At 52.5% G+C, this 27,113-nt stretch overlaps 1 protein-coding gene across 1 annotated transcript in view; it reads right to left on the reverse strand.

Moving 5' to 3' along the window:
* Positions 1-16,381, reverse strand: part of Disp3 (dispatched RND transporter family member 3) — a 46,335-nt gene extending 29,954 nt beyond the window's left edge. The window contains exon 1 of the mRNA XM_075945412.1: positions 15,967-16,381. The gene's annotated coding sequence lies outside the window, so the exon portion shown is untranslated. The remainder of the gene's footprint in view (positions 1-15,966) is intronic.
* Between the last annotated feature and the right edge of the window lie 10,732 nt (positions 16,382-27,113).

Consider the following 27,113-nt stretch of genomic DNA (forward strand, 5'->3'; position numbering starts at 1 on the left):
CGGCCACCTCGATGGAGGGAGACTCCTCATCCAGATAGACCACAGGCAGTGGGCTTGAGGACGCCGCTCTTCCCACTGGCGTTCCTTGGAGCACTCAGCTTCAATTAGCTGGTCAACCGGGAGGAAGAGGGTGCTGTCAGTCCAGAGGACATAAGGGAGAGGGAGGAGGGAGGAGTAAGGGATAGACTCATGAAGAGAGCAAGGTAGGGGGGTGGAATAATGGGAGGAGAGACAGATGCAATGGAGAGAAGAAAGAGAAAATGACTGAGGGAGCCTCCGTGTCCAAGACTTAAAAGAAGGAAAAAATCAAGAGAAAGACCCCTTCGTGGAGAGCAAAGAAAGAAAAGATGTTCCCAGTTCTCCTCCTCCCTGCTTCCCCCTCTCCCTTCCCGCCTTTTTATTAGGTCTATTCTGTCCCTTCCCCACTGTGTGTACGTGTGCATATACTAATCCACAGGGTGCATATGGCATTCAGAGGACAGCCCTCCCCGTCATCATGTGTGTTCCAGAGACTGAACTCGGCTCGCAGGCTCGCCTTTCCTTCCTAAGCCATCTCACCAACACACTTCCTGTGTGTGCTCACGTCAACATGTGTGAGTTTACGTGCATCATGTGTGTGCAAGTGCCCACAGATGTCAAATGGTATCGGGTTCTCTGGAACTCAAGTGATGTGGGTGCTGGGAACTGAACCCAGGTCTTCTCAAGAGCAGTAAGTGCTCTTAACCACTGAGCCTTCTCTCTATCTCTGTCCTTGTGACCTTTGATGCTGGGTCTCATATAATTTAGGCTAGCCTCAAACTCTTTATGTAGCTGAGGATGACCTTGAACTCCTGATCTTCCTGCTTCTACCCCCAAAGTGCTCGGGTGCCAGTCATGAACTACCATGCCTGCCTGGCTGATGCAACCAGTTTCAAGGCCAGTCTTGCTGGGACTCAAAGCCATATCTGAAGCAAAATTCCACTTTTATAACCAGAGGGCGTGGTGGGGAAGGAATCTCATATGTATGTACTTTAAATATAGCCCAATGAGAATGATTATCACTGCCCAGGAGGATTATGGATGATTTTTATTTTCTCTTTTATGTTTGTCTGTTTCCAAATTTTCTGCAATGATCAGGTAAGCCTTGCTTTTGGAATCAGAGATAAATGCTATTTAAAAATAGCGTGTGTGTGTGTGTGTGTGTGTACTCGTGTGCATATTTTCCCAGCTGTCTTTACCTCTTTAAAGAGTCATGATAATTCACACAGGGTGGGGGAGGAGAGTGCTGGCCTCTAAGAAACAAACCACAGAGAGTGGACACAGGACACAGGACACAGCAGTAAGAAAGTGTATCACTGGGTTAGGAGGGAAAGGAGAGTAGACACTCCCAGTCCTTTGAGACAGAGAGAGCAGTCGTGAAAGGAAAAGGAAGTAAATCACAGCACATAAAACCTTAGCAAAGGCACTGTGAATGTGGCTTGGTTGTAGGGAGCTTGCTGCACACTCATGAATCCCTGGCTTCCACCCCCAGCATCCATAAACCACGGCACATAACCTCCAATCCCTGCACTCAGGAGATGGGGGCTGGAGTGTCAGGAGTTGAAAGGCTAGCCTCAACTTCACTGCAAATTCGAGACCAGCTTGGGCTGTATAAAATCAGGTCTCAATAAACATATCACATACAGCACTTCCATTGTACACACGGGAAAACCGAGACCCAGTGAGCAGGGTCATGACACCCAAGGTCATTCCAGCAGCCAGCAGTGGGGCCAGGATTCTTGCGTGGAAGGTTTCTATTTTGCCACTAGGTTCTGGGGTAATTTTTCTTCAGCCCCAGGGGACAGGCAGGTCTGGGGATGATAAACATATTCAAAGTAGAGAGAGAAGCTGTTTAAAGTCTACAGGGAACGGACCTGTGGTGGGGGGCAGAGTGGCCCCCACTTAGCACCCAGGCAGGAGGCCCAAGCCAAAGCTCTCTGTTTACAGCTTCCCTCTTTCTAGCCAGGGATGACAGACTCTTTCTTTCTTCTTTCCCTCATCCCAGCCAGACTATTAAAATGTAATCAAAAACTCACATTAGACATGCAGAGTCTACTTAAAACACATATATGTATATATATAATTTAACGGCAATTAGGAGCTAATCAGCTTTTTTTTTTCTCCCTGACTCGGTGTTTTGCTTCCTTGGTTCAGCGCTGGTCCACGAACAGCTCGGAGCCCTTAGAATCCCTCACTCTTGGGTTGAGAGATTCGGGCAGAAGTTCAAACCGAGATATTTTGAGTTAAGTGGTTCCACTCTGGGGCTGTGTTGGAGAGGACACTGTGTGTCTCTCCTGCTTGTGGGTCTGCCTCTCTCACGAGCCCAGCTCATGCAAAAGGAAAGGAAGAGGTCACAGACACTCCTCTGTATCGCTGTCCTGAGTCTTGGTCCTGTCTTCCTGATGCTCTCACTATGTGCCTGTAGCCCAGCATCCCCAGCCCTTTCCGGTGACCTGAACACTCCGCTTCAAACTAGGAGACTGGTGACAGCCAAAACGCTCAAAGGGGCAAACCACACGCCTGGGGTGAAGCCAAAGCCCGGATAGCTTAGCTGGAATCTCCGACACTCGTTAAGATAATTATAGCATCTTAATTAGTTCTGCATCCACCGGGCCACCAGGATTTTCTATCCGTCTTCTATCAGTTTTGCACCAACCTTGCAACAGAGGCATGTGAACAGCCCCATTTTACGGAAGAAAAAAATTCACAGAGAACATTGATATCTATACATATCCAGAGGCTCTGTTTCACTAGAGAACTCTAACACAAAGGAGTAAGGAGCGGAGAGAAAGTGGGATTGACACAGAAAACCCTCCTGTAGCAACTAGGTACTAGGGCAGTTCCAGAATTTTCTCCCAAAAAACCCAGACCCTAGTCTGGAGATATAGACCAGTAGAGAATGCTTGCCTAGCCAGTGTAAGGCCCTGGGTCAAACCCCAGTAGCAGAGAAAAGGAAATTCCAGACCCTCACTGGGGAATGCCCCCCAGACCTCTAGACGAAGGCAGATGGTACTTCCCCGAGCCCTTCATTCTTCCTCCCACAAGACCCACTCAGACCTCTGCTCATCCCTGGGGCAGGCTGGCTGTGCCCAGCTGAGGCAGATGCCTAGACATCCTCCATCAGAAGTGCTCCCAGGAGGCTCCATCCTGCTGGCTCAGAGGGGCCGCGGCTTGCTGATTAGAAGTCTAGGTGGGGTGGAAGAGGAAGAGGGTGGTGCTGTGGTAAGCCTGCCCGAGCCCCCCATTTCTCAGAGAAGGACAGGCTGCTGAGATGGCTTAGATGAAGGATGGCTGTCCTCCCAGGCTGACAGCTGCTGACGAAATGGGGCACCGACTCGTAAACGCAATAGCTCAATATATACTGAGCAAACAAGCTTTGCCCTGGGCGGAATATCAGCCAGGGCACTGTCCCAGAATCCCCAGAGAAACCTCACAATCATGGCCCGGAAGCTGCTTCCTTCCTGACGTTCTGTGGATTCCCTCTGGTGGGCTCAGTGGGACAGGACTGGTCCCCTGACAACAAGAGGTTATCAGAGACTCGAAAGAACCATGGCTTGATTTCAGGAGCGAAAGGTAAGCTGAGCAGCACAGACTGTGTAGTTAGTAGACCTGGGTTCAAATCCCGGCACTGCCACTAGCTGGGTGTTTGGAGCAGGAATGTTTCTCCCTCAAAAAAAAAAAATAGCGGGAGACTTGCCATCAGCTGGCCTTACTGTGTGGCCAGCACACACTATGTGCTTTTAAAATATTACATTTATTTATTTACTGTGTGTGTGTATACAAAGGTGTGTCAAGGAGGTCAGGGCACACCTCGTTGGAGTCAGTGCCTTTTTCATCGTGTGAGTCCTAGGGTTTGAACTCAGGTCGTCGGGCTTGGAGGCAAGCGCCTTTAGTTGCTGAGCCATCTCACCGGCCCTCTCCTCTCATCTATATCATTTCTCCTCTGCCCTCAGCTCACAAGGCAGCTGGCTGCCTGCGGGGTGGGGCTGGATTGAGCTCCTGCAGGCTGGAGCAGAGGCCATCCTTTCAGCCACCCTGTTTGGCTGCCGAAGGGACAAGGACGGCACACACTGGTCGCTCCTCCTCTCCCCCTTTCCTCCTCTCCTCTCCTACCTGTGCAGCTCTTCCCAGCCTCTTCCCAGTCCCATCAATCAGCCCAGACTCTGGAGCCCTTAAAGCAGTTTCAGCGTCACAGAGAATAAGACAATGAAAGCGTAATGTGCCCAGCAGCACGGATAGAAGGTGGAAATTAGAACATGCTCCCAGGTATTCCTGGTGGGAGGGTCAGAAGGTTCCAGAAAGCCCACCCACCCTGTCACCCCTTCCCATCACATCCTGGCCACCGCCTGAAATGCCATGTGGGGCTCTGGAGACCGGAACCCCTGAGGCTCAGCAGTCTCTGCAGTGCCCCAGCCCCAAGAAGATTGCATTAATAAAAAAAGAGAAAGAGCCCACAATGGAGGGTGAATAACCAGGGCTATAAAAGCCAAATTGGATTCCTTCCTGGCTGATGAGCTCAGGGCTCCTCTCTCTCTCTCTAAGACCCGATTAGCAAATATGTAAAACCACTCTTGCTTTCCTGGTTCCAGGCAGCTCTTGCTGGAGCTTACTCAGGGGCAGGGCGGTGAAGGAAGCAGCGATGGGCACCCGCAGCAGCAGGATTGGTCCTGGCCTGCCACAGACGTGCTGTGTGACCTAGAGCCGGTCATCGACAGTCTCTGGTCAGCAGTTCCCCAGACAGTGAGGGGGAAAAGTCGCCTTAATCTAAGTGGGGGAAACAGTGGTGTGCTGGGGGGAAGTCTGCCCCTTACCCTGATCACAAGCTACTGTGTAATGGGGTAGCGGGAGTTGGCACTCAAGGACAATGTAATGCCATCGCACTGTGTGGCAGAGATAGCTGAATAGCCAGTAGCTGTGTGCTGGGTGCCTTTGGCTTCCCTGAGACACAACATAGCAGGTGGCCATCTTACTGTGCCCAGTTCTGGGGAAGGCCTCAGATATACCCAGACCCCACCCATGGGCCCAAGCATGTGGCACTACTCTTCAGGGCCAAAGACCTCTCAGAGAGAAGCTGGAAGGGACAGAGAAGCTGTAAGAGAAACAGGAACCTAAAGCAAGGTGCTCCAGCCTTGGGGAGTACTGTGACTGGTTCTGGGTGAGAAGGAAATGAGATCTCTGGGGCAGAGCCCCTGCCCTTGAGAACTTGGGGCTCCTGACTCCCAGGCTTATAAAACATCAGCACCTGATGAGAGGCGGGAGAATGGTAGAGGCCACCCAGGCTCCACGTACCCGAGACAGAGCCATTTCCTGCACAACTTTGATCTTCTCAACCTGGGGGACTTGGACACTGTGGCTCTACGGCAGCTTCCAGATCGCAGACCGTTTGCTATCGTGTTTTCTACCCCGAGGAATGATTTCCAATTTGCAAAGCAGAAAACAGCATCTTTTAAAGGTCTACCGGGGCTCGTTTCAGCCTGAACTTCTCACTGTTAGGTTTTACTTGAGTTTGACATATTTGAAAATGCTGGGCTCTAAAATCAGCCCTCCCGACCCTCACTGGTGTGCACGCATCCCCACGCATACACTGCGCCCTGGCTGGTGTGCGCATTCCTATGTATAAGCTCCACCCTGGCTGGTGTGCGCATTCCCGTGTATACGCTGCGCCCTGGCTGGTGTGTGCACATTCCCATTTAAAAGCTGCGCCCTGGCTGGTGCGTGCATTCCCGTGTATACGCTGCAGCCTGGCTGGTGTGCGCATTCCCACGCATACACTGCGCCCTGGCTGGTGCGCACATTCCCATTTAAAAGCTGCGCCCTGGCTGGTGCGTGCGTTCCCACGTATACGCTGCACCCTGGCTGGTGTGCGCATTCCCGTGTATATGCTGCACCCTGGCTGGTGTGCGCATTCCCATGTATACACTGCACCCTGGCTGGTGTGCGCATTCCCACATATACACTGCGCCCTGGCTGGTGTGCGCATTCCTATGTATAAGCTCCACCCTGGCTGGTGTGCGCATTCCCGTGTATATGCTGCACCCTGGCTGGTGTGCGCATTCCCATGTATACACTGCACCCTGGCTGGTGTGCGCATTCCCACGTATACGCTGCGCCCTGGCTGGTGCGCGCATTCCTGTGTATACGCTGCACCCTGGCTGGTGCGCGCATTCACACACATACGCTGCGCCTTGGCTAGTGTGCGCATCCCCGTGTATACACTGCGCCCTGGCTGGCGTGCACACTCATCATCTACCCAAGTCATTCTAGCGACAGTCTGGGTCGGGCCCCAGATGGGAAAGCAGGACAACAGGGCCCCAGGCGAGAGGAGAATAAAAACGCCAGTCTTGGAGATGGACATCCTGCTTTGCATTGAGGGAGTCCAGTTGAATTTTCCTTTCTGTGCCCAAGTCAGTGGCTTTCCCCAGTGACTGCTGATTGACAGTTCCGGCATCCATGGAGGAAGTGTGGTCAATGCTGGAGGAGAGTATCCCTCCTTACTTGATATTGGCTCAGAGCCCATAGCATAGCTCTGGTCCACCCCATGATGACTCCACTGGCTACTGAGACAGGCAGGAGTGGGTCAGAGCTGAGCAGCTAGGGCCGAGGGCTCTGGGTGGAGAGTGGGACCTCAAGAGCCCACCTTCAACTCCGCAATTTTTTACCATAAAAATAATGGGGAGATTCAGGGCTCCACGGTTCAAATATGGAGGGACTCACTAAGGCCACCGGGTCCCAGCTCCAGCACCCATTCCACCTGTTCACAAAGAGATATCACCAAGTCCCATCCCTGTCTCCTATTGGTGCTTCTGTCAAATGGGAAGGCTGATTCCAGTGAGCTTCTAAAACAACCCAGTTCTGTCTTCCAGAGTCTCCAAAGGTCCAGAATGCAGGAGGTAACAGAAAAGATGGAGCTAGCTGGGGAGGGGGCTTCTGATTCCCTGAGATCTTGGGGTTATGGCATCTGTCAGCATTGTGCCCTCCTAGATAGATTCATAGGTGCCAGGGGAATCCCACAACTGAGGGTCCTTCAGGATGAGGTGGGGGCAGGAGATGTAGTGGGAGAATGAGGCTCGCAGGATCAGATCATCTCTCCTTATCCTGAGCCAGTGGTACTGTGGGCCCTGCATCACCACAGGGCAAGGAGAGCTATGTAAGGCAGGAGTCTAAGCATGTTTAATGGAGGACAGCAGAAGGAGAAGCAACCCACTTAGTCTTCTGGGCAGGTGAGGGCGGCAAGCAAACTGAACTGTCCCTGGCTAAACTGGCAGCCATGGGAAAGCAGCTGCTCCCCACCGCAGAGTGGCATGCCCTGCCGTGATCCTAGACTTGGGCGTGGCTTCATCTACTGTATATCCTTCCAGGAGAGGAATGTGTTAGGGTCTCTAATCCAGAGCGAAAGACCCCTCCACAGGCTTCTCAGACTCAGGGACCTTCTCTAGTGACAGGGCAACTCTTCCTGGAGTAAGGGAAGATGAGGAGAGGGACATAGGCCCTTCCATTCATCAGTACCTGGAGCCTGGCCCTGCCAAATCAAAGCCTTGATCACCAAAGTTCATCAGATCGATCCATCCATCCATTTATCCATCCATTTATCCATCCATTTATCCATCCATTTATCCATCCATTTATCCATCCATCCATCCATCCATCCATCCATCCATCCATCCATCCATCCATCCATCCATGTCTGTCCACCAATCTATCCATGCAACCACTTATCCAGAGTACACGAATGTGTGCATTCATCCATTATCTATCTACCCAGCCATACGTGCACCTACCCATGATGGAGGAAGGTCATTGGTTAAAAAAATAAAGAAACTGCTTGGCTGGCCCTCATAGGTTAAAACATAGGTGGGAGGAGTAAACAGAACAGAATGCTGGGAGGAAGAGGAAGTGAGCTCAGACTTGACAGCTCTCCTCTCGGGAGCAGAGGCCTCAGAAGAGACGCCATGCCCCGCTCCCAGGCAGACACACGCGACGAAGCTCTGACCCAGGATGGATGTAGGCTAGAATCTTCCCGGTAAGACCGGTGCTCACAGATTATTAGAGATGGGTTGATCGGGATATGAGAATTAGCCTGTAAGGGCTAGAGCTAAAGGGCCAAGCAGTGTTTAAAAGAATACAGTGTCCGTGTAATTATTTTGGGTAAAGCTAGCCGTGGGGGCCGCCAGGTGCCGGGGCCGCAGCCCGCTGCTCCTATCACTACATACCCATATATACATACATATATACACACAGCCATGCATCATCCATCATCACCCATGCATGCATCTACCTACTCATTCATCCATGCATCCATGCAACCAGTCATCCATCCATCTACTCATCCATCCATCCATCCATCTACTTATCCATCCATCCATCCATCATCCATCCATCCATCCATCATCCATCCATCCATCCATCATCCATCCTACTCTCCACACATTCACCCATCCATGCATGCATAAGCCTATTCGCTTTTTCATCTATCTATCTATCTATCTATCTATCTATCTATCTATCTATCTATCTATCTATCTATCTATCATCTATCCACCCATTATGCATTCTACCCATGCATTCATTCATCTATCCATGCATCAACCCACCCACCTACGCATCCATACAGGCATGAAACCATCTACGTACTATCCATCCATGCATCCATCCCACCTTATTGGTACTTTCTATATAAAAGGACTGTTATTTTGCTAAATCGTCCTAGTCTTGACTTTGTGGTGCCTGAAATTCTTCTTCCACCAAAGATTCATGAACCTTCTCACCCTGGATCCATTCTCAAGGTCAGTGATGCCCAAGGACATCCCTCAACTCAGACATGCCCCCACCTATCACAGATTCCAACTCTGTTGCTTCAGATGGTCTGTCCCAATCCTGTCTCACCTTCTAGGGCAATCAGGTTTCCTTGCAGGTAGCATGCAGCAGTTGCTACTTCAGTACTTGCCCCCAGCCGGACCAGAAAGGTTGCATCTGGCGGCTGATGCTTTTCCAAGGCCTGATTTCTTTCTGGCTTAATTTTTCTCCGGTCTGGATTGCAGACTAGAACCAAAACCAGTATCCTATTTTTGTGAAACCACACAACGAAGTTTTCAAATCAGGAAAGGCTTGCAACCAGGAATTATCAGATGTTATTATATCTTATAATAATCTATATTATAGAGGGACCTGGGACCCAACTGTGTCGATGAGGGATGGGAAGGGAGAACAATCTGGATGAAAGCCAGAGAATGTCCTGTCAGCTGGTCACATCTGAACATCTGGAAAGTGATCTGTTCGGCTACTTGGCAATCAGGACTGCAAATGACCAATTCCCATCCGGAGTCAGACATAAAAGCTACCAGGATCGCTGAGGATCCAAAAGGTACTTCTGCCCATGGTGTTAGCAAAGGCCAAGCCATGGGCTCCATTCTCACATAGTGGTCTGCCATCAGCTTGTCTGGTTCAAATCCTGCCTCGTTTGTTTCCCACTTCACCTCTCTGTGCTTCCCAGTTCCAACCCTTATGATGGTCATAGCGAGTGCCACCTGTTGTCAGGTGAGCATGAGGACAAACTCCACAGAATGTTGCCCGAGTGGCAAACATTCAAAGTGTGCTGTGTGGGACTGGAGAGACGGCTCAGCAGTTAGGAGCACGTGTTGTTCTTGCAGAGAACCAGCACCCACATAGTGGCTAACAACTGTCCATAACTTCAGTTCCAGGGTATCCAACGACCTCTTCTGACCTCTCTGGGCACCAGGCACACATGTGGTTCACATATGCAAACAAAACACTCATACAAAGCTGGGCGGTGGTGGCACATGTCTTTAATCCCAGCACTTAGGAGGCAGAGGCAGGAGGATCTCTGTGAGTTCGAGGCCAGCCTGGAACTGTACAGAGTGAGTTCCAGGAATGCCAAGACTACACAGAGAAACCTTGTCTTTAAAAAACAAAACAAAACAAAACAAAAGACCACCATCATACACATAAATAAAAATTTAAAATCTCAAAGTATGCTGTCTATTTTTGGAGTCATTCTTATCACTGGGGTGACCACACAGCACCTCAACCCCAGCAAGGCTCGTAAGAAATCCCCCACGATAGTACCAAGGTCAGGACTTGGAAAGCAATGGAAATATTACTTCCCAGTACCCCAGCATCCCAATTTAGGAACATCTTTCTGTCCTTGAACTCCATGTAAGCCGCCTTCCCGAGTCAGGCAAATCCCCCCCCCTCCCTCGGGACAGGACCGGTCCCATCACCAGTCTCCTCTTTTGCTGACCAGGTGGCATTCTTGTGCTGGAGATCAGGACCAGATGTCACCTGGGAAGACCCAGCCCCATAGTCCCGCCCATCACAGCCACGAAGACAGAAAACATGCCTGGTTATTATAGCATCCACAGAAACGTTCTCCCTGACCTGGAAAAGACCGCTTGCTTGGATCAAGTCCATAGTCCCAGAAAATACCTGGCCCTTTTCTGTTTCTGGTGGGGACACAAGAAAACCATCACCTGTCACCTTTGCTCTCAAGGCAGCAGGAGTCAGGCATGGTGTAGGGGACTCCATGGAACTCTACAAGGATAAAGACAGATCCTTCTGTTTCTGAATGCCCAGTGCCTGACACCATGGGGCTGTGCAGGCAGATGCTTAGCAGTGCAGGGAATTAAAAAAGGCCTTTTCTAGGAGGCTTAAGGCTCTGATACTGTCTCTCAGGACACCCCTCTCTGTAGGGACCCAGATGGCATAGGCTGGCATCAAAGCCTATACAAACCTTTCCTTTGTCCCTACCTCCCAGTTCCCAATACATTGAGACCTGGGCCTGTCACCAATGCAGCTCCAAACTTCCCAGGTTTCCAGGCTCTCTCCCTTATTAGAAAGAGGAAGTGGGATGCTAGACTCCAGGGCACATGGGGCCTACATGCCATGGCTCCCACTCTAGTGGCGACTCTACCTGGAATTTAAGGTGAAATGCTCCCACCCCTACGCTCTAGTGACATCTGGTCCCAGATGCTGCTTTGGGCTCCTTCCTTCCAGGGATTGGCAAGGACACAGTAGCTGCTGCTGCCAGCAATCGTGACAAGGCTGGAGAGGTGTCATATAAATAGGCTGGGACTACCCAGTGGCTCCGCCTCCCCCCTGGCTCTGGTCCCACATCTTTCCTTTCTTCACTCTCACAGTGAGCCTGCTCTCAAGAGCTCTGCTGGATTCCAGCTGGTCCCTAACTGTGTGACCTTGGGCAAGCAACTCAACCTCTCTGGTCTCACTGGTTTCCTTCCGTTGTAAAGTGGAACAAGATAGCCTGCCTTTGGGGTGGTTGTGAGGGTTAGAACATAAAGGACATCTTAGCACCATGCCCGACATGCTGTGTGACAGTTACTGGTTGTGATGTGGAGATGGTGTGAGCAGTAACAGCAGGAATTTCGTCTCTGCCCTCGAATGGGGCACTGTTTGGCTCACAGCCGCATGGGCTCAGTCCCCTGGACCAGCTGGACAGCTCCAGAAGCCTCTGCAAGCTGAGGAGACTCGGGTTCTGGCACCAGAATGCTGGGTGATGCTGGGAGACTCACTTGCCTTCTCTGAAGTCACCTCCCCATCTACAGCTTCTTGGGCACTGGTCTCCTCTGAGTTCAGTTGTCTTTCAGTGGGGCGCCACCTCTCAGGAAGCTGCCTGGGCTTCCAAGGTGGACAGTCTAAGATACACAACTGAGACATTCGGACCCAACCTCAGCCCCATCGTGGCTCAGAAGTCCTGGGTACCCAGCCCAGGGTACCGGCTCAGGCCACTCGGAGACGTGTTTGTGACAAAGCTAACTGAATCCCTCAGGAAGAGAAATTGACATTCTTTGAAAACAATCACATAGGTAGGTCTGTTTTTTTTGGTTTATTTGGTTTTTGAGACAGAGTCTCATTACATCCTCCAGACTAGCCTTGAATTTCCTAGTCTCCCTGACACCGGGATTATGGCATGCACTACTATGCTATCCATAAGTGACTTTCTTGACAAAACATATTAAATAGGCAAGAAAGAAATAACCACAACAATGCAGAATCCTGGGCAAAATGGAGCCTTTTGTTTCATTCAAATCAAAACTCGGTCCTGCCTTGTGTGATGGTGCGCACCTTTAATCCCAGCACTCGGGAGACAGGGACAGGAGGAACTTTGTGAGTTCGAGGTCAGCCTGGTCTGCAGAGCGAGTTCCAGGACAGCCAGAGATACACAGAGGAAACCCTGTCATGAAAAACTAAACAAGCAAACAAAAATTCTGTCTCAACTTGGACTCTTCGGACTGTGTGGGCTCAGACTAGTCTCTTTATTTCCTGGAGCCCTGTTTTCCCATGAATTCCTTGAGAGTAACAGCCCCCATGCCACGAGAAGATCTCGAAGCTTACAGACGATTGCCTGTGCAGTGTATTTAGTGTCTGGCGCACAGCGGGCATCCAACTACTGGCAACTGTCATTGGAGATACTATCATTGCCAGCCTCTCACTGTAAGCAGGGGACCCGAGGCCATCAGCTTCACACGGCCCTTCCCGAAGAGCTGGTGACTAACCCACAGGAACACACTAACTGCCATTCACCTCTGGCAATTTCCAGCCAGGGCAGCTCAGGAAGGTGGTCCTGTGGTCTCCTAATGTGAGGAGCAAGCTCTCTGGTTCTGCTGGCTTCCCTGGACTGGTCCCTGCAACATCCCTGCCTCTGGCCTTTGTTGAGCAGCTGGAGCGCGTGCTGCACGGTCTGCCCGTGAAATGCGGCTCATGGAAAACATGCATATTTGTGACTGGGTGCGTGTTTCTATTTCGGGCTGACACTGCTCTCTTTATTTATTTTCCCCGGGATATTGGTGCTTTGGAATCCAGCTTTGGAGGGCGTTTTGACAGACTTTGAAGGCTCTCCTGCTCCCTGGGCAGAAACAGGCTCCAGTGGGAGGAGGGTGGGCAGGGATAGAGAGGGTTTCAAATGACAGGCCCCCTCCCTTAACTAGGACAAGGGACAGTGACTCTCACTGCCCACACCTGAGCATTCAGGAAAAGGAACACAGAGGTGTACAGGTGAAGAAATAATTCCAAAGAGGGAAAAAGGGGGCCAGAGAACTAATCACCAAGCTTCCAATTAAACTCCACATCACCATGGCCATCATTTTGGGGTGCTTATATTTACAAACAATGGTAGATTGGTGATTCCCTTAGGGAGCCCTCCCTGTCCCTTGGCACCATACTGTGCAGCCCCCAAATCAAGAGGTTTTGAGAAACTGCTTAGCCAAACAGTGCTGAGGCCTGACATTCCTCCCTGCACAGATCCGACTGCCCATGAGCAGGCTGCTTGGTTGAGTCCTAGAGACTTGAGACTGACACTTGAGATAACACTGACAGGTGAGGTGCCTTGGCCAGTCCCTTCTTTGAGGCCGTGTGTCTGGGGACAAAGATCTTCAACCCAGCCGCCCCATCTGCCTTTGAATTGCCAGGTGTGGTAGGTAGTCAGGGAAGTCTTTCTTACCATAAAAAAGGGCTTGAACCTTCATGGCTTGACACAGTGGACAGCCATATCAGTGCCTGCCTCCATGGTGACTAGACCCAATCAGTGAGGTCCTAAGAAAATTGCTTGGCATCTCTGGTCCTCACCAACTGGGCATCCCTTGCAGGGTAGCTGGGGCAGTAGTGAGGGTTTCTGAGGAAGTTGCGAGGCACTGTAACCTCTGGGAGCTGCAGCCATGATTTTCAATCCCAAGTCCAGCCACTCACGAGAGAGTCGGCGTTCTTCATAATCAAGTCCCCAAAAAGGGATCCCGTGGGCAGTGGTGCCCTTTTATAACGGAAATGCTGGAGCTGAGACTAGGGTGGGAGTCTGTCCAGGGAGCTCTGGGTACCTGTGACAGGTTGAGACCAAGATCTAGGTGTTTCCATTTCTGGCTCATTTCTCCCTCTATACCAGGATTTTCTCAAGCTTTTTCTGAATTTTAAGGACAAGAGAACGAGACTGTCAAAGGACAAGCCGGAGCATGGGTACAGATCCTTCAAAATGCCAATTCTCTAGGAGTACTAAGGCTTTCTGTGGCCCCAGAACTATCTCACTCTCCAGGTTCTGGTGCCCCCTCAAGACACTTTTTGAGGCTTCTGGCCCTGGAAAAATTTCAAAGATTGTCAGTAAGCACTGCTAAGGCTATTGGACAGAGAGGATATATATATATATATATATATATATATATATATATATATATATATATATATATCCGAAGAGGCAGGAAGGGGTGAATGGAAACTGCAGCTGAGGAAGCCATCCAAAGTCAGTGCCCCAAAGGCCAGCACTGCCAGCACGGGTATCAAAGTGCAGACTGGGTCAGACGCAAGCGAAGGAAACTCAGAAAAGGAATGGAGCCAGCCTGGAGGGATGATGGACAGGAAAGACCAAAGGGTGTGCATTTGAAAGATAACCCTGGGAAGGAGCAGAGCAGTGAACAAAGACAGCACAGGCAAGGACTGCAGACCCTGGAGGGAGAAGATATGCCAGGAAGAGGCTTGAGTAGGCATGGGGGTGGAGAGTACGAAATGGACACTGAGCTTCAAACCAAGACAGTGAGGCGCCTGCCTGCCTGGCTGGGCTGCTACCCGGAGCTTCCTTTGAGCCTAACAGCTGCTTCGCTCCTTCTGGCAGACACTGTGATTCCGGGGAGGTCTGCAGTAGAAGGAAAAAGGGAATGTTTGAGCCTGTGTGTTTGTGTGTACACACGCCAGTCTCTGTGTCCCACAGCCTGAGACCCTGTGTGTCCTTAGGTGTCAGCGGGAGTCCTATGCAGTGGTCTCCGGAGTCTGAGGTTTTAAAGGATCCTCCAGAGAGAGCGTGGGGTGGGATGCACTCTGGTCCACAAACTGGGGCTTGTGGAAAGATTAGGCTTGTCCACGTGGGTGTGAATCCTAGGTCTGTATTGCGTTGCGTGTGTCTATGAGCCACGAAGGGAGTATGTTTACCAGAATGGAGTGTGAATTTGTGCATAGAGTGTTGGCGAATGATCTATGGATAGTGTATGTGTGCATGTGCGCGTGCTTAATGCGTGCCTGGGAAGCATGGGGCTGTAGACTCCGGTGCGCTGTCCGCGGTACTGACTGAGGGTGCGGACAGGCCAGGACCCGCACTCAGATTCAGGAAACACCGCTGTTAGCTGGCATCCTCCATGGAGCAGACAGAGGTCCTGCAGAGGAAACCTCCAAGGAGACGTCTCCCCCGGGGAGTTGGGAAAAGTTCTCCCAGCGGCAGGGTTGGCTCTCGGGACTCGCCGTCACTTAGGCTGGGAATCTTCCCCTGACTCTGGGCTCCATAGCTGCTCAGATACCCACCCCATCATAGCCCTCACAGACGTTCTGAGCCGAGCCAGGGACCCTCTAGAGCTAGGCTTCTATTGCCTGCCGGAGCCTCAAAGGTTCCTTCACGCAGCGGCACCTGCAGCGGGTTAACCGAGCCCCAGGACTCGAAGAACGTCCCGCTGAGCGCATGAGTGCTCTCTAGTAGGGGGCAGCTGTTGAGGCCATCATTCACCTTTTCCTGTCCCCTCCCTCCCCTGAAGCCCGGCGAACAGAGGATGGGGGTAGCTGACGCTCAACTTTTATGGACCCAGACAGACACCCACTGGGACAAGCAGGGATAGGGGGGTCGGAATCCAGGCTGACTCTGGACGTTAAACTCGTTCCGGCAGACCGAAGCTGCAGCAGCTCCCTAGCGCCTTGATGTGAGGCTGGGATCCGACCTCGGAAGAGCCGGGAAAAGCTATGAGATCTGAACTCTGTCCTCATCAGCCAGCTTTCCTGGGACGCCGAGGCCCTCGCCCGGGGTGGCCCGAGAGCGGGAGAACTTTCCGCACTCCTCTCCCATCCCCTCCAACCCCCCGCGCAGGCCCGGGCGCGTGTGGCGCGTTATCCCCTTCCCCTCCTCTGAGCAGCGCATCCCCAGCCCCGATGGCGACCAACGGCCGTCCCACTCACCTCGCTGGCCGAGCTGAGCTAGGGTGAAACACAGGTGCGGTAGGGACCTGGGGGCTTCGGCCACCCCGCCGAGATTTGTCCCTTGTGGGGAGTCTCAGGGAGGAAGGTCCTCGGAGCTGCAGGAGCCCCGCGTTCTCCCAGCTCCTCTCCCGGGCGTGCAGACCGCGGGCAGGTCAGTGACAGCTGCGTCCCCAGCGCGCACCCGGAGCACTCGGCGCCGCCGCCGCCTTTTATCTGCCGCCCGCCTTTGTTTGGGTCCCGGTTCCTACCACGGGGTGCGGGGGGTGTCCCGGGCAGGTTCTGGAGTCAGGCCGCCCCACGGCCACTGGCGCCTCCAGCCTCAGCGCCTGCGGACTCTGCGTCACCGTCCCGGCGAGGGCTTGCGCTCCGCCGCGCGCTGCTGTCCCCCGATCCCGCCGCCAGGCGCCGCCCTGGCTGTCGCTCCCCCTGCGGGAATCGCGCGGTGGTACAGCCAGGCTCCCCGTGCTGGCGAGCAGGGGCTACGCATAGCGCAGCGACCCCTGGGGGTCAATCCCAGACTCTGCAAACGGTCCTGGCCATGCCCCCTACCGGCCCCCGAGGTTTCCGGGTGCCCAGGTCTCTCCCAGGCGTGCGCTCCTGCTGGCAGCTCTCAGCGACATCTGCCCATCTTTGGCATCTCACCAACCCGCTGGACACTCGAGGGCATCCCGGGATGCCCTCCGGAGGTGGCTGCCAAGCCCAGGCTCCTGGCACCATCCCTTCCTCCCTCCTCTATTCACCTCTCTGGCAGCAGAGCCCAGAGCCCTGCCAGCCCCTGGGACCAGGCACTCGTCCAGTCAGCACAAGGTCTGCCTGCCACCCCCTGCAGAATGGGTGTCCTAAGAGGAAGGAGCCCAGGAATCAAGACCCCCTCCCCCCCCCCCGCAGCCGCTCCGGGCCTCATTTCTCTCTTTCAGGGCTCTGAAGGCATTGGCCTTGATGTCACTCAAGGAGAGGCAAGCGAGCCCTCAAAGGGACCTAGTTCCAGTCTCATGCTGCAGGAGGGATGCCACTCAGGTGATTATAATGTAAAATCATAATGTAAACTGCTGGAGAACCAAGAAGATAGAGAAATAAGTGAGCTGAAATCTCTACCTTCAGGAAGTCTCCTTTTATAGAGGAGAATGCAGGAGCGTTATGACATAAAACTATTGAAAGCCCCACACCTGGCTCTACGTACCGTGCCCCCATCTGTAATTTTGAAAGAGGAAACCTAGGGGCCTGGACAATGGCTTAACGGGTGCTTGCTGCCAAACCTGACAACTGAGTTCGATTCCCAGGGCAAACCCACTCCGTGAGCTGTCCTCTGAGCTCCACTCACGCACTGTGGTACACATGTGCATCCCCTCCAAACACACAACAAACAAACAAAATTTCAATTAAAATGGAGACAACCTGGGAGTTCTCTGAACCCCCCTATCTTTGGGGTTCTACAGTGAAGCCTATTGTCACTCACCTGCATCACCTGCTCAGCTTTCTTAGACACAGTCCCAGGGGACTGCACTCACTGACTGGCTGCCAGGTGGAGGTATGCGCACTTATGATCCTGAGTGCCCCAGAGCTCATCTGTACGGAAGCAAATGACCAGAGCTAATTTTCCTGCCCTGGTATTCCCCCCCCCCCCAATATGTTTGGGAAGGAATTTTAGAGGACCCACTGGCCAGCCACCAAATCTGTCAGAAGATCTGTAGTGAATTCATGCCACCCTGAAGACGTTAGGGTTAGGCTCTGTGCCTGGCAGGAAGAATGCCGAGAAAGAGAGAGAGAGAACTAAGGCCTAAAATGGAAGGTGTGTGTATTCCGCCACAAATGCAGAGGCCAAATGTGATTCTCCAGACAGAGCAGCCCAGCAGTGCCTTGCAAACGTCCATCCGTCCATCCGGCTCCACCTAATACATCCCAGAGGGAGGCAGAGAAAGAGGAGCCATGGGGGGAGGGTGGGAGGAAGGAGAACCAAGGAAATTCTTGTTTCTAAGAGAGTAATGGGAGACACAAAGTGTGTTCCCAAGCCCAGCTGAGAGCAGAGGCTTGCTCTTCTGGGTGAATAGCTGCATTCTTTTCTGCTTGTTTTTAAGACTTCTTGCTTCTAAGAGCTCCCTTAAAGTTCTCCAGAGGCCCTGAGCTTTTTCCTGTAGTCTGGCAGAATCACAGGGCACCCCAGTTTTGCCCCCAGGGTGCTGTGCCTCCCACTAACCCACACTGTGGATATGACCCCCATTCCCAGGAACTAGATTTGCTAAGAGCCCCAATGTCATCCTCCCTACTCTCATTAAAGTCCTTTCTCCCCCTCCAGAGTTCCGGGTAATCTCCAGAGGGCCAGGGCTCGCTCTGCCTTTCATAAGGGACCCTCTTCAAAGGGAAAGTACAGAGGCAGGGGACCTGACCATCATCGCTCTCCCCACCCCACCCCTCTCTCTCTTGTGTGTGTGTTTTGTAAGGGTGATACCGAGAAATCCTGAAAGGATATGATCTGCCCAGGCCATCAGCAGGGTTTTAAAAATGCAAATGGAATCAGGCCTTTGAAATATGTCCGCTGTAAGGGAGAGCCTGTGGTGGCAGCAGAAAAGCCGCAAGTGTGGAAAGCTGAGCGAATCCTGCTCAGGGGCTGTTGCCTTCCCTCTCTCCCTGGCTGTCCCCGTCCTCAGGCACCTCTCTGAATCCCACCCTTTACCTCCAGGATCTCCCCAGAGATGACTGCAGTGGTCTCATGATGGGCCCAGCTCTGAGGCAGCGGAGATTGCCATTTCCCATCGTCCCCTCGGTGTCCGAATTCCAGTGCCTTCTGCCTGAAGTGTTTCCTGGGTCTGATATAAATTCCTCGTGGTGCCCAGGAGCTGCTTCCCTTGTTCTTGTCTTCCCAACTAATTGAAAAGCCTTCTCTTGAAAGGGATGGGAGCCATAAAGAGCCACTTTGTCCTTGGTTGCCATTCCTCTACTGCCCCTTCTGTCTGGTCTCCAGCTATGCAAGAGCAGGGCCTCCAGTCCAGCTTTCTCCGGAGATCTGTTTTCCTGTTCCACTCCCTACCAACTGCTGTGTGACCTTGAGAAAGTTACTTCACCTTGCTGAGGTCTCACCTCCCCCCTCCATTTATAGAATGGAGACGATGAAAGTACCTGGGCCATGGCAATGGCTATCAAGGCTTTCCAGATAAGAGCATCCCTATGAAAAGCTGCATTTGACACATCTGCACGGCACAGATTAAGATGTGGGTAAGTGTCAGAACCGTCTACATACTCCTGGAGCCAGGACGCCAGTTCCTCCTATTTCTTTGCTTCACCGGTGAGGAAGAGTGTGCACAAATCATCTGGTTATTTCACCAGATGGCTGAGCAGCTCAGGGTTAAGCATATAGGGAGGGTTGGGAGTGTTTATTTTAAAAAAATATGATATATTAAGACACTGTCCCAGCATGGTGGAAGGGGATAAATACTTTTTGAAATGTTCCCTTTTTAATCTACTAACACTCTGACTTTGGGAAAAGTTGGGGTTGAAGGTGTGTGTGTGTGTTGTAGTAACCATGTGAGCTTGGGTGAGCTGACACTTAGTTTACCCATCTGCAAAATGGGCTTAAGGAGGACCTCCACTGCTACTACACTTGCAGTGAGTTTTATCGCCTATGCGGACTGTTCAATCGTCACTTATATAGAGTTTAATCCAATGCAGTCAGAAAGATAAATGATAGAATGATTGGTTGTGTTTCAGCAATTGTTAGGTTGGTGAGGAAAGAGCTTGGTAAGGTTGCCCAGGTTCTCTTTGAGGAAATCGTCCTCTTGAGCTCACACAAGGTCGTAGGTGAACTGGAGTTGAAGTCCAGGCCTTCCAGAGTCCAGGTCTGCACTTCCTCTGAAATACTGTCTTTCCTCCCCCCAGCCCCCTCTTCCCTAAAGCTCCATTTAGGAGTCTGAGTTTACAGAACTCTCGTAAGGAGAGAATAGATGAACTGATCATTTAGGAGAAGAAAGAGGTTTGGGGAAAGCGACAGTGCCAACCCCAGCTGGGTCGCTCTAAACAGGCTGGTTTGGGGGGCTTGGCAGATGGGTAGCACCCTTCTTTCTCCCCCAGCATTCTGCAAGCAGCCAGGGCTAGCATTCCTTTCCCAGCCTCACCGGCCTCCTCCAAGGAAGCAGGCAGCCTGCGCCAGAGTGAATACAATCCAAGTTATTAATTGCCTGCAACAATTAGCCCAGTGCCTGGGCCTGCAGACGCCCAGGCTCTGAAAAAGGGAGCCAATTACAGCTTCATCAATATTCACGCTGCTGCATAATCTTCTCCTGACATGAGGCCCCCAGCTCCCCACCCTTGTTTCTAGAGGCCTTTGCTCTAACCCACAGCATCTTCAGAAGACCCAATATTGCTGAAGCCTTTGAGAGGAAATGTCACTCGGGGCCAGACCCAGAGGGATGTTTCGTGTAGTGGAGTTGTACCACTGGGAGAAAAGACAAGGACTGTGCCAAAGACCTAAAGGAGTGGCTTCAGCCAGTATGGTCGTATTGTGGGGGAAGCATTGGCGTCTCCAGGTTGTGGATATCAGTAGATTCCTTGCTGCTCTTGTTGCTAGAATGGCTCAGAAAGGGGAGGTAAAACTTCTGGGGCTTTTCATCATGTGTGTTTATGTGTCTGTGATGTGTTTGTGTGTTGTGCGGGCCATAAGTCCACATCGGGGTCCTCCTCTATTGCTCTGTATCTTATTTTCTGAGATACGCTCTCTTGCTGCACCTGAAGCTCACTGATTCTGCTAGACTGGCTGGCCAGCAAGCTCTCAGGATCCTCCTGTCTCTTCTCCAGTGCTGGGATTGCAGGCATGTGCTCCTGGTTCAGTCCAGGGGTCTCTGAACTCAAGTCCTCAGGTTTGCACAGCAAGCGCTTTGCTGACTGAGACATCTCCCCAGACCAAGCTCTAGTCTTAATTCCAGTTCTGTCACACACATGCTTCATGGCCTGGTAAAAGTTCACTTCTCATCTCTGGGCTGATGTCCTTACCTGCTCCCTTCCTCATGCGGGAAGGAAGATTTCAGAAGGGGCTAAGCAGAGCCCACAGTGAGGGGTACACAATGAGTTGGAAAGAAAGACAGTGTTTCTGTTCTGTCTAGGAAAAAATAGATCTAAGAGGAGAGACCATGACCCAGGGAAGAGTGGAGCTATGGGGATAGGACAGATAGGCAGCTAGAAGCACTGGATGCTGGCCCCAGATTTGCTGCAACTCACTCCTTGGCCTCAGCATCCTTTTGTACCTGGTCTCTTGCTCCTACTTGCCAAGTGAGGACACCAAAATAGATGTGCACAGAGGTGCCCTGGTGGAATCTCCCAGGAAAGTGTGGGAGGCACGACGAATGTGCAATGGGTCCACAGCGTCAGAGGAACAGGAAAGCCCTGTTCAAAGGGCAAACGGCAGGGGCAGTTCCGTGAAATGGCCCAGAGAACACAAGACGAGACACACCGCTCTCGCGGCCCAAACTGTGCACCTGTGTTTCTGTGACAGCCAAAGAAACAACACACTTTTAAAAATCAAGATAGAGAATAAAATTTATCTCCTGGTGTAGAATTTCTGAGACAGGCTACATTAAGAATCCTTGGACAGAGCCTAGCCCAGGATTGTTTCAGCACCGTGGACAGTGACCAGCGCTTGCTGTGGTCAGGTGAGGGCTTTACAACTACGGAGTCCAAACTTTGGAGGTGGTATGAGGCTTGGAGCCAGTGGTGTTGAGCAGCACTCGGGTTCAAGCCCAAGTTTGTGTTGCCTGGCTTTCAAGTGCTCAGTGAAGCTGCCCAAACCTTGAGAGGACAGAGGTCATTCTCATGGCCTGTCTCTCTGCTCCTCCAGGGATACTACTCAAGGCTCAGCATGAAACCTCAGCCTGGCTTCCCATCCTGCCCTTTATCTGTCTGGTTTCAGCTTCCTGGTACAAGTTGGCCAGCATCTTGTGCTCCTCTCAGCTCTGCTGGCCCACTGGCGCCAGGAGACAGGGCAGCTTTCACCCTGGCCACCAGGATTCATCTAGAACTCTGCAGTGACAGCAAGAAAGAACTTTCCTGGCATCTCCCCAGTCAGGAATCTGTATGGCTCTGATGGGCTGCCCCCAGTGCCAGCTTCTATTCCTGCACGCCTCGTGTGGGCAGGGCGCAGAGCTGTCTACTCCAAGACACAGTGGTAGGGCACTGAGCTGGAGTGGAGGGCTGAGGGACAAACCCGAGTTTTTTCAGGTCATACACCTATTAGGTAACAAGAAGGCTGCCAACCATATCTGTCATGACCCTAACCAATGGCTGCCATGGACTGGGAGCCAGGTCCTGCATACATATGCTTTCACTGAAGCCCCGCCCCCAGGAAGTGAACTTTCTTGTTCATCTATTTTCAGAGGAGGAGTAACTAGTGGTTTCAGGTCACCGGAGTCAGATTCAGGGAATTTGATTCTGTAGCCAAGTTCATCTTCACATTCTGCCCACTTTACAGTTGTGAAGACTGAGGATAGGAGCTGTCAGGGCACTCACATCATAGAAATGAGAGATGGTGCAGCAGGTTTGAACCCAGGGCTGCCGCTGTCTCCTCTCTGTCTCCCAGGGGGAGCACATGTCTTTCTGCTCTGGTCTGCGGACCTCAGGACTCAGCAAGGTCTTGAACACAACTACTGTAATATCTCCGCACGTTTTTAGAAAAGTCATCACCAAGTTCACATTCAACTTGGTTGCACTTGAGATGGTCTGAGTTGACTACGACCTGCCTCAGGAAACCAGAGGGACCAACCAGCCCCAAAGAGGAAGAGTCACACCTTGTCTCCCTAGGACAAGATCCAGGGGCAGGACTAGTGACTTCCCCTGGCCCAGGTCCCCAGGTCATCCAGCCTCTTCTGTGAACAGCAAGACTGAGGCCCAGGCAGAGGATCCCACGACCGTGTTTACTTCACAGCATTGCTGTCCTTTTGGCCACTTCTCTTCTGTCCCCTTTCTGCCATCTCCAGGTCCTCATTTTGCAGCTGGGCACGTCGGGGGACAGCTGCTCTTGTTGGCAACCTCAGCCACATCTGGCAGATGTGTCAGCAGGATGCAGAAGGGATGTGTGAGTAGCCTTAATATGATGTGGGGGAGCAGCTGTGGGCAGAGCTGTGCCTGAGGAACCGGCTTGATGGCCTCCCCCCTCCCCCTTCTTTTCTCATCTCTTCCCTGCCTCTCTTCCTTTTTCTCATCTTCTTTTTTTGTCTGTTTCCACACTCCACACCCCCTGACCTCATCCTTTACCTGTACCTCCTTCTATATTGGTCCCAGTAATGAGGTCACCACCGTCTTCCCTCATCTTTCCATGACCGAGGGGAGGATAGTTATCTCCCTTTTATAGGCAGGAAGGATGTAGAAGTCAAGATTTGTAGGGCCCAGAGAGTTCAAGCTCAGTCCCTGGGTCTCTGCTCTCCCAAGTGCTGAGGGAAGAAGCATAACACCTCAGCCCTTTGGGACAGGAAGGCCAGAGCTGGTGATCCATGCTCTTGGTCTCAGAGAGGTTGTTGGGAGGATGTGTCTCCCTTGAAGCTCGGAGCTGGTCTCGAACCCAGCCTAGACTGTGAGTCTCTGAACTCCAGCTTAAACCCCCTCCCTGCCCCATGCATGGGGTCAGCCCAGGGTCCATGATGCTTATAGGATGTAAAACCAGAGAAAAGGAAGTAGAGACAGAAAAAACACAACCAGGCTGTTCCACAGGGACCCAGGCACAGAGGACTTCTCCCCCTGGGATTCTGTGACTGTCATTTCTGCACTATGACGGAGCGCTTGGTACTGGGTGAACCTGAGTGCTTTGATGTCTGTGCTGCTCACTGGAGGATGTTGTCTGACCTCACCTCCAGCTGTCTCATGGCGGCCATGACTGTGATGCCCTCACTCAGGAGGCTGAGGCAGGAGGATCCTAAATTTTAGGCCAGCTTGGACTACATATTGAGATAATATGTCTTTTAAAACAACAAACACACCAGGCAGTGGTGCATACCTTTAATCCCATAACTTGGGAGGCAGAGGCAGATCTCTGTGAGTTTGAGGCCAGGCTGGTCTAGAGAACGAGTTCCAAGACAGTCAGAGGTACACAGAGAAACCCTGTCTTGAAAACACCAAAATAAATAAATACGACAAGCACGCGCGGTTGGTAAAGTCGAGTGAGGTTGCATGCGCGTGGTTGGTAAAGTCGAGTGGGGTTGCATGTGCTGTTTCTAGGGTGCATGGCAGACCCCAGGAAGTGTCGCTGCTGCCTCCTAGGTGCCGGGATTGTCCTCCTCCCAGCACCTGCTTCAGTGCTGTGTTCTCAGCTGCCTGATCTTAGTGTTTGCTTGTTTAGTGGGGTTTAGATAACAAGGCCCCAGCAAACAGGTTGTGATCTATCAGCTGCCCACACAAGCCCTGCAGTCTAACGATGTGGGCTCAAACCTCAGTTCTTCCAGTGACTGGCAGGCCACTCTGTCACATCGGGAAAGTCACTAAACCGTTCTGTGCATCGATTTTCCCACCTGCAAAGGAGGCTCACAGTGGTGCTTGCTGACGGAAGCGGTGCCGGGGACAGGGGGAGTGGGAGAGATAAGTCAGGTGAGCAAATGCTGGCTGGCATCCCAGAGGGTTTTATACAAAAGGTAACAGCACCAGACTTGGGACCTGCAATCACGGGACTTGCGGAATAGAGGTTGGAAGACCAGAGGTTCAAGGTCAGCCGTGGCTACTAGCAAGTTTCAGGCCAGCCTGAGCTACATTCGACCTTGTCTCAAAAAATAAACAACCGTCACTATCGTCAACAAAACAAAAAAGTTAATGATGAGACTGAGTCACAGGTACAGCAAATAAATGACCTAACTATTGGAATGCAGGATTAGAATCCAGGACTGCCTGGTTCCCAGGCCTATGCCTTTCACCAGCAACCACACACCCAGAAGTATGAGCTGGATGGGGATCCGTGACCCCCGCTAGGACTGGAACAGCACAGGAGCTTCACACCTGCCTGTCTGCTCCCCCAGTCACTCTTCCTTAGCTGGGAGCTCACCCCTCCCACTGTGTCATTCATTTAAACTACACTCCTTCCTGCTTAACTGCAGCTCCCTAGGGTCCTCCCACCTGCCAAGCCTGCTTACCTTGCAGGTCCCAGGGGGCCTACAGAGCCCTGAGCTCCAGCCTTGTTCTGGGTCTGGGCCTGGTATGAGGCTCTGGGAGAGCCAGGAGAACTCCCTTCCCCTCTCCCCTGATGGTGGGAAGGTCCATGTTCCAGGAGCAGCACTGCCCCCCCACCCCGCTGCCTGGCCCTCCAGGACCCTTCCTCTTGCCTTATAACCTGCCATTGGCTAGTCTTCCTCTGTCTCTGTCAGCCCCCACCCCGCCTGTCCTAATACACACTGATCGGGCTTCTGCGTGTCCTAGCCAAGCTCACGTTCCTGCCCCCACCTGAAACGCCTTTCTCCTTCCTCACTGCCGGTGGATTCATCCATCCCTGGGCCAGCTCATCCTGTCATCACAGAAACCACCCCCATCCTCCCCACACCTTTCCTCCCCAGAGTGCCACCCCACCCCCTCCTGGCTCCCAGAACAAATTCACACATCTATTTCTGCACTTGTGTGTTCTTTATGGAGATTGTTGACTAAGTGTGGGGGCTCCTAAATCTTTGCCGGGGGCCACTTCCCAGGCAAGGGCTCCAGCATGGCTGAGGGGGACCCACTTCCCAGGCAAGGGCTCCAGCATGGCTGAGGGGGACCCACTTCCCAGACAAGGGCTCCACCATGGCTAAGGGGGTCCCACATCCCAGGCAAGGGCTCCAGCATGGCTGAGGGGGACCCACTTCCCAGGCAAGGGCTCCAGCATGGCTGAGGGGGACCCACTTCCCAGGCAAGGGCTCCAGCATGGCTGAGGAGGTCCTTGGGCAGCAGATCCTGGAGCTATGGGTCCATCTGGCTCCCACAGCCAGGTCAGACCCAGACACTGATGTCGTCATTTCAGAGAAGAGACAATGGATACTTCCTTGAAGGTACAGCTGTCCTGTGATCGCATGGCCTTTGCGGGGTGCTGCAGACCTGGGCCACTACTCCCTCATCCTACAAGGACCCTAAACCCTGGTGCAGGGCTGGGCTTGGGCACATCCGAGTCTCCAGTTTGCACTGTGAGTGTGGCAGCTGGGTTACTCTGAGACACTTGAGTCCTTGAACAAGAGGTTTCTGTTTGGCTCACAGCTGGAAGACCAATTGGGAGCTCTGCTGCGGGTCGTGAGTGAGGCCACCTCTGCTCTGGGGTGTTGGAGGGGTCCAAGGCTACTCTGACTATATTCCTCTTCTTGCTAAGCCAGGGGAAAAAACAACCGGCCAATTGTGGCCCATAACTATGTCTCAGACTAGGGGCTGCAGAGATGGCTCAGAGGTTAAGAGCGCCTGCTGCAGTTGCTGCAGAGTAAAGTTAAGTTCCCGGTGCCAGCGCCTAGCTGCTCACAGCCACTGGTAAGTCCAGCGCTGCCCAAGGGGTGGGAGACTCCACTCAGCTGTGGAGGGTGTTCAGGAGACCCAAGCACGGAGGCCACTCATGCAATCGTTATGCTGTGTCTAGGCCTCTCTTCGTACTTTCAGATGAAACTGATAACTAGATGGTCCTCCAAAGCCACTAGACAAGTTCCCCGTTTCCCCCTCAGAGCTACTAACTGCGGAGTCCTTGGCTCAGTCTCACGTTCCCTGTTGGAAGCTAAGCCCGGATGGCTGCACATCGGCAGAGAAGGGCAGTGGAGAGAGTGCCTCCCCGCCTGCAGCAGTGCCACATAGGGGGAGGGCACAAGGGTGCCTGGTGCTCTCGGTCCTGAAGAGCGAGAGAGCTGGGACCATGTGCTCTGGACCTTTGCCACACTGTCTTCTGGCACCATCTACTGTCCAAATTTGGGGAGTTTTGAGGTCTTTCCAAGGGACTGACTAGGTGGCTTAGCAGGTGAAGGCACTTGCTGCCAAGCTCAAAGATCTGATTTTGATTTCGGGGACCCACGTGATACAGGAAAGAGCTGACCCTCACCCAGTTGTCCTATGACTTCCTCGTGAGCACTGTACATGTGCGTGCATGCCATGTGTGCACTGTGTACACACACACCACACACACACACACACACACACACACACACACACACACACGGCATGCATGCACT

Source organism: Microtus pennsylvanicus, chromosome 13, assembly GCF_037038515.1.
Source record: "Microtus pennsylvanicus isolate mMicPen1 chromosome 13, mMicPen1.hap1, whole genome shotgun sequence".
NCBI lineage: Eukaryota > Metazoa > Chordata > Mammalia > Rodentia > Cricetidae > Microtus > Microtus pennsylvanicus.